The 7767-nt window shown below is 43.1% G+C and overlaps 1 long non-coding RNA gene across 1 annotated transcript; it reads right to left on the minus strand.

The window, feature by feature from the left end:
* Positions 1–1671: 1671 nt before the first annotated feature.
* Positions 1672–4447, minus strand: LOC110363334 (uncharacterized). The gene is made up of 3 exons (XR_002421324.2): positions 4238–4447; positions 3399–3522; positions 1672–2452 (listed from the first exon to the last, which is right to left on the minus strand). It is a non-coding gene; the product is annotated as an uncharacterized LOC110363334 (long non-coding RNA).
* Positions 4448–7767: the final 3320 nt, after the last annotated feature.

Genomic DNA, 7767 nt, shown 5'->3' on the forward strand with positions numbered 1-7767 from the left:
CGCAGGAACGGGCTCTCTCCCTCAATTCCGACACATGAGTCAGCAGGATCCCTGTTTTCAAAGCTGGCTGTTCTCAAAAAAAGGCATTTGCATTTCAGAGCGATCCTGCTTTGCTCTCCCACTGACAGTGTTTAGCTTTTGTATAAAAGCAGGGCTCCTCCGCAGGGCTGCGAAAGGGGCCGAGCGGAGGAGACAAGAGGCAGGAGCCGCTGGGTTTGATCATTTCTCCCTTTGTCTCTTCCCGTCCTTTGCCAAGAGCCTCTTTCAAAACCTAAAGCTCATAAAAACAAAAAGGCTCAGCAGGGGGATGCAGCTGGGACATGCACACACACGTGTGCACAGCAATTTATTCAAAGGTAAAGCTGGGATAATTCATCCATCCCAGATTAAGCACTTCCATCAACTTATTTTTCCCTTATAAACTACTCCAGCTCCATTAGCTGACTGGGGTGAAATTTGCCATCACAGAGATGGTAATATTGCGAACTTTGGTTTATATAGTGGGATTTTTAACCTCAATGCTGAGGATGGAAAATTTAAGATCTAGAGACCCCAACCAAAGTTTCTTGAGTAGATCTGATTCCCAGAAAATGTCCTATATGTGTCCTGGAAAGCAAACTACCCCCCCAAAAATTGCAGTTTAGGTTTGTTTGCAACTTTTCACCATACTAAAGGATCAACTTTTGAATTCAATGTTTGTATTTTCCTTTGCTTTGTATTTGTTTTCAAATAAAAACTCACTTCCATGACATTTCCTCCCTGTACTCTATTGCTTCTTAAAGCATAATAAATAAAAATATAAGAGAAAATACCCCCCCACACACAGCGTCAAGGGGAAACAAGTTATCCACACCCCACAGATAACCTGTTTCCCCAAAAATAGTATATTAATAATAATAAATAATTGATATTATTAGTAATAATAATATATTAATTTTTGCTCCAAAAGATGCCTTTTTTTTTGCGTGTATAGCTGCCTGGACAATGTTTAAACCGACCTGTTTTATAAAACACTAAAACTTGAATATTTCTCCCCAAGACGCTATCACCAAAGGTCTCTTGGGCAGCGAGATGCTTTGTTTCTCTCCCAGCCCCCCCTCACTTCTTATCCCAATTTCAGCAAAACCACCCCCAGCCCTTCCTTTGGAGATGACCAGGGCCTGGAGTTGCTCCTCACATTAACATTCACCTCAAAGCCCTGAAATCAAACACGGCTGCTCTGCTCCAGGTCTTTCCTTCCGCCCCTCTCTGCATTCATCACCTGGCTGTAAATCAATCCTCTCATCTCCCGAGTAAATAGAATCGCTTCAAAACATTGAAATAACCTTACACACACTAGTTTTTTTTCTTTTTTTTTGGGCAAAAAGAAGAAAAATCAGAACTAATAAAGGAATGAATAAATAGGGAAAAAAAGAAAGGTACTTTGATGACATTTTTTCATGCTTGCTGGCTTTTTCCTCAGCCGGGTGTTGGGTGGTTTGACAGATTCCACACCCCACAGATAACCTGTTTCCCTGAAAATAGTATATTAATAATAATATATAATTGAATATTATTATTAATAATATATTAATTTTTGCTCCAAAAGATGCCTTTTTTTACATGCATAGCTGCCTGGACAATGTTTAAACTGACTTCTTTTATGAACTGTAACTAGGGCTTATTTTTGGAGCAGGCCTTATATTTTGAGTACCATCAAAAATCCTGAAAAATCATGCTAGGGCTTATTTTCGGGGCAGGTCTAATTTCTGGGGTAACAGGGTAAGATTTCTTGGGGCTTTACTTCTGATGGATGGAAATAGTGGGTGGAGAAGATGCTGGAGCTCAAGGAACCCTTGAATTGGGCCTTGTCGAGCTGCTGCTTTGCAAAAGAACCAGTCAGGATATAAATTGATTCTAAAAAATCTAAAATCTTACAGGAGAGTACTACTAATAAAATATATTATGGCAAAGTAGGCGCATGGGTAAGACTCAATGTATTTGTAGACCCCTGGATCCAGGCACCGCATTTTGGCACCATCTTCCCCTTGTCTCCACCTGAGGATTATTTGGAGGAAGAGTTATGATTATCCCTGATTTATCGCTCTGCACCAGGGGAAACTCTTGCAATTATGGAGCCCTCGCCGAGAGCCACTCGAAGGTGTCGCGGCCTCCGCTCCATCACTGATTACAGACACGGCCTGATGTTGCTTCACCAAGGCAGCTGATTAGGCACCGAGCATCATCTCCCTATTACTTGCAGATGGTATTTCCATCTGTATTAAACAGCCAGTTTAAAGCTTCTCAATTATTAAAACAGTAGCTTTCATTCTGGGGGGAGATTTCTCTTTTTTTTATCCTTTTATTTGGAAGTCTTAACTTGATTTTCCTTCCATTTGCTGTTACAAAAAGCAGACACTTGTGCACTCATATATATTCCAGCTCACTCTGTATCCTTCTCATCACTCGTCGCCTATTGAGAATATAATCAGAATAAAGTCAATTAAAGACAGGATTAGACCCAGAGGAGGTTAATAGGACTATGACAACAAGGCATTTATCCACATTTTTTTTCCTTCCACCCTTCACTGTCCAAACCTGTTTCTCCCCAGCCCATTTAAAAGGAGCTGGATGTTAATGTTTTGCCAAGCGTGCAAAGAAATCCTTGCCGAAAGATAAAAGATTATTGTTGTGGCTGTTTGCATGGATAACGAGCCCACCTGAATGTGTGAATAAAGCCTGATTTATACAAAAGCTTGAGAATCGCCAGAGATGGAGCAGAGGGGGGTTGTCTACACAAATTCTAATTTAATTTTCTTGTTTTCACTGTGGTTTTTGGTGAGAATTGAACTGAGAGTCAATGATACCAACTGGGGGGTAAATCCTGTGAATCCTATGGGGGACCGGTTGGGTTTTCTTTGGCTGGCTGGGTTGATGGTGCCAAAATCCTAAAGTCCGAAAATAAGCAATATAGCCAGTACAGAGCCTGGGAGATACCCCAACCATACCAGGAAATACTGACTTTTGGGGATGTTTGGGCCACGACTTTTTTAACAGTCCTGAACAACTTCAGATCATCTGCCTCCTGCCTTTGGCATCTCTGGGTTTAATCACCCAAATATACCTCTATACATTTTTTAACCCTTGGCGTATTGATACATATTCCCCTGTGGGCTTGCTGGAAGGACCAGATCTGGCAATGGCAGAAAAAACGAGGAATGTATGTTCAAAATTGTTCTGAATAAAGTACAGAAATAAGTACTCCTGCCATGACTGCATCTGCATATTTAATAATGGAATGGATCATTTTCCACACATTCATCCAACCCTTCACTTTCACCCCATCTATAATTTGGATTGCCATGAATTCCTTTGGAAACTAGTACTGCAGTTTAACTGATTATTGTCTTTAAACTCACCTCTTGCTGATTTTAACTGGTGTCTCTTCAAGTCGCTTGCAGAAATGAGAATTTCCATTCTTGCCTCTCCGTGCCATTTACCATTTGTAAACCTCCATCAAATCCCCCTTTGGCCGCCTCTTTTCTGAGGTGAGAAACCAGAGTTATTTAATAGCCTCTGGTATAAAAGCCTTTGTACCTTTTCTAGTTGCACCCGTGAGGAATGGACTTCATTAAGCAATAAAAGCTCATTTGTCTGGTTTAGCTTAATTCTCTTTGTGAGACATAGGAAGGTGAGAACACAGGTGAGGTGAGAGCCACAATAATCCCTCCTTTGTTGCCTTGAATTCCCTCATCTCATGAAAAAAACCTGTAATATGAAGTTGATATTCCAAGAACTAGGCTAGGGGCTGTCAGCCTAATTTTTGCAAAGGGGCAGCAAATACTCAAAATTTCCTGATCCCACATGGATTTTGCTGCAGGTCCCACGTTGACCAGGATGGGAAGCAACACCCAAATCAAGCCCTGGGCCTGCATGTGGTTTTAGGCGTGGAGATGTTCATTGAACCCAGAAAAGCTCAGTGGAAAGGAGATAAGAGTTTTGAAGAAATCACGCCAGGAGGGGCAGAGGTTGGAACTGCTTGACAAACGTGCACATTATTTTTGGCATCACCATTAAAGATAATTTAAACTTATTTCTGTGCTCATGTCCATGGTTGGGAGAAAGATGCCCACAAAGAGCAAACGCTGCAAAAAATAGTAATACACCACCCCCCCCCCCCAAACTACAGCCACTTTCCTGAAAGCTGTTGAGGACTTAGTATTTTGGGAGAAAAAAAGAAAAATCACATTATTTTCACCTTTCTTTCATCCTTAGCGTAGGTGTGCTCCAAACAGCCTCAAAATGACAATGACCTTCACTAGGTTTCAGGAGCGGGCTCCTACCACCTCCATGCTGGGAAAAAGAGCAACAAACCCCATCATATTCCATTTCAAAACATCACAAAGTCACAATTCGTTTTGTCCCCATCACCAGCTAATCCTCCTGCAGCCAAGAACTTGCTGTTAGCTTCACCTCTCAGGGGAGAGACTCACCCTCTCCCAGACCTTTTGTGAGAAGTGGCACTGTTATCCAATTTCCTCCTAATTGCACTAACGAGGATGAATTAGGACTTTCATCAATGGGGGCGAGTGATTGGTTTGGAGTCAGTCATGGGCGACGGAGCCAGAGATTAAACAAAACTATCATGTTAATGTCTAATAATACAACAGCAAGTGGAAATTAAGCACAAGACAAATATGCTGTGCCGGCGACATTGGAGAGTTTGTTCTTTAAACACAACGTTATTTTAAAGGCAATGCTATTATTAGGGCCATCTAACTTAATTTCAGAGGCATAATAGAAAAGTAAATGTGCCGCAGTTGCACTTTATGTGCAATTTCGAAAACAAACCCAAACTGGGGGAGAACGCTGCATGTTACTGAAATAGCCACTCCAGCTAAATTCCTCTCTGATATACGTTAATTATCTCCAACAGGGAACGGATGATTTCATTTGGAGCCGCAGCAGACGGCTGGATGCTCCCCGCGACGGGAACGAACCCCGTGACGTGCTGAAAGAACATGAGAGCGGGTTCTCCCCCCATCATATTGCAAAATCCAGAGGGGTATTTTAACCTTTGGTTTGCCGTTGCCTTGATGTGAGGCAAGCAGATTTATTCCTTGATATGAATCCATGTTTATCATTTGGATGCTCATTAAATGCATCATTAATAGTTTATCTTACAGCAGCGGGTTTATTGGGTGAATCTGGCGTTTTTTCTGCTTTTTCTGGTGGGAAATATTTCCATCTGGAGTGATGGGGTTTGTCCCTCCCAGAAATATCCAAGCAAAGGTTTCCTTGAGTGCTGGTAACTCCCCCATTTGCTTGTGGAACGCAATTTTGGGATTGATCTGTGTGTAAAGCGATGCAATCCAATTCCCTACATGTATTTTGTTTTATTTTCCAGCGGTGATATCATTTTCCCCTTTTATTAAGTTGCATCAAGCCCGTGTCTTAGTGCTTGAACGTCTCATCCTGCACTTAAGGGAATGCTGGAGATGAGCAGCAGCATTACAAGCCTCTTTCTTTATCAATATCCAGCTCTTCTCAGAGACATTACCCCTTATTTTATGATGAAGAAGGAGGCAGAGCGGGCTGTAATGGTCATGCAGCAATATTCACATCTCGTGCAATTTGGATTATCTCCTTTTTGTTGCATATCACCCCCCCCCCACTCCAGACCCCAAGGGTGCGTTCATAGTGGTGTAAATCTGGTGTTAGGGTGGGATTTTGGGTGGTGATGCTCAAGAAGGGGCTCATTCATGTCTCCACAAGCATCAGGAGAGCACATGGGTGCTTCTCATGTCATCTCCTCCCTGAACTAGCTCACGAAGGTCTCACAAAGCCTAAAATAGCAAAGGAGAAAGTTTGCAAAGCGCTTCCCGTCCCATCCTTTATGTCTCATCGACGCTGAAATACTTTTTCCCTGGCCGGTGCATTCAGTGCATATTAAACACAAGATGAAATTCCGTCTCAGAAAACCCCAGAGATGGCTCTATTGACTGTCCTTTAAATAGAATTAAAATTGACCCGAGACAGATCTGCAAGCCTATTGAATTACACTGTCCACCACCGAGCTCGTGCTGGGCTTGCAGGAAGAAATGAAGCAGCTCGGAGCAGAAATGAGGTGGACACGGTGACATTACAGTGAGAACCTCTCGAGATGGACTTGCACAAATCTGTGGTTTGAAGGAATTGAAGTTTAAAGTGGGTTGCATGAGGATTTGGGTGCAATGGGTGAAGAAAGTGCAAGGTGCATCATGGCATGAAGTAGCCGGTTCATCCCCCTCTTCTTCCTCCCCAGCATCACGCTTTGAGCTTTGCAGTAGAATACTTAACATGACCCGAAGACTAAAAAACGAGGAGCTGATCTGCTGTGGTTTTCAGAAACCCGTCCCCCGCTTGGCCTTGTTGCAGGAGCTGGGAAATGCACAGGATTGCTTAGTAATGTTTTTCAATTTTTGACTGGCATATTGTGCCTGTGCATCCATCTATAGGGCACCTAATGGGCTCCGCTGGGAGCCCACGGTCCACAAATTAGCAAACCTGGAAACTCATCAGCACTTCAGGCATCAGTGGCATTTTAAAAGACCTTTATCATGAGTGGAATTAACAGGAACCATCCCTCTGGAACCTGTTAGCTATTTTATTCAGACCCTGACGGACCAAAAGAAAAATAATACACATCTATTTTGCTTGAAAAAAAATTGTCTTTGGGGCATTTGTACTATTCAAGGCTGCGCGATGCCAGGGGACAAGGGGAGGTGTTTTATCAACTTCGCTAGCTGCTGGAGGCCGAAGATATATAGGTCACTTGGCAGGGTAAAAATGAATAATTTTAAGTAGGAATAGCCTCCCCTTGCTGGGGTATCCCTGCCTTGGGAAGCGATTTTTGGTCTGCAAGAAGGTGATCCAGGTGCACGCCCAGCAGGGAAGTGCAGGATATAAGATAAGATATTAAGCCTTGGTAGCCCAGCTGGAGTATTTTCTTACCCTTCTCCTCTCTTTGGTGCAAACATTGGGACACAATATTATCTCCTCGGTTCCCAAATGGGGGAAAATGATGGTGTGGAGAGCGCAGCCCTGATTTATACCTGCACACCAGCCCAGGCCCAGCCACAACTATTATTAGCTGACAGATTTGAAAGAAAAAAACCCTATATAAATCTCCCCTTGAGCCATAAATACATTTCTGCCTTGGGAGACCACGAAGCAGCTCATTATACCACATCCTGAGAGAGAGACATGTGGCATCCGCAGTGACAAGTCGAGCATCCTCACGTTACCTCCCTGGCCGGGCTGGAGGAGAATTTGCTGAAGTTCAAGGGAGTTTGATGCTTGCTCAGGGCAGAAAAAAGAGAAGATGCTCTATTATGGCAAAGCAGGAGCCCAGGAAACAGGGTTCCTGGATTTCATTCTCAGCAGGGAAATATAAACTATAGATGAGAGGAAAAAAATCATGGGAGGCTAGATTTGAGAGCTGCTGCAAGCTGTTTGGGTAGGTGAGCCATTTTTTTTGCGCAAGTCAATTTGCTCCCAGGGCTTTTCTGCAGGTGAACGTAATGCTCATACTAGGGAAAAAAATGAATAAAGAGAGGGGCTTGTGTCTCTATGTGGGTCCAGTGCAGTGCTGGATGATGCTCTATGGACCTGGGACCAGAAGCCTTTCCTGAGGAATTTTGTACATCTCTGGTCCAGTTACTTCTTTCTTTTTCTCATGGATGGCAGCAGCTGGATGAAAAGGAATTATTCAGCTCGATAATTCCAGCTAGACTGCGGTACCTGATG

The sequence above is a fragment of the Columba livia genome, chromosome 24 (genome assembly GCF_036013475.1).
Source record: "Columba livia isolate bColLiv1 breed racing homer chromosome 24, bColLiv1.pat.W.v2, whole genome shotgun sequence".
Taxonomy (NCBI): domain Eukaryota; kingdom Metazoa; phylum Chordata; class Aves; order Columbiformes; family Columbidae; genus Columba; species Columba livia.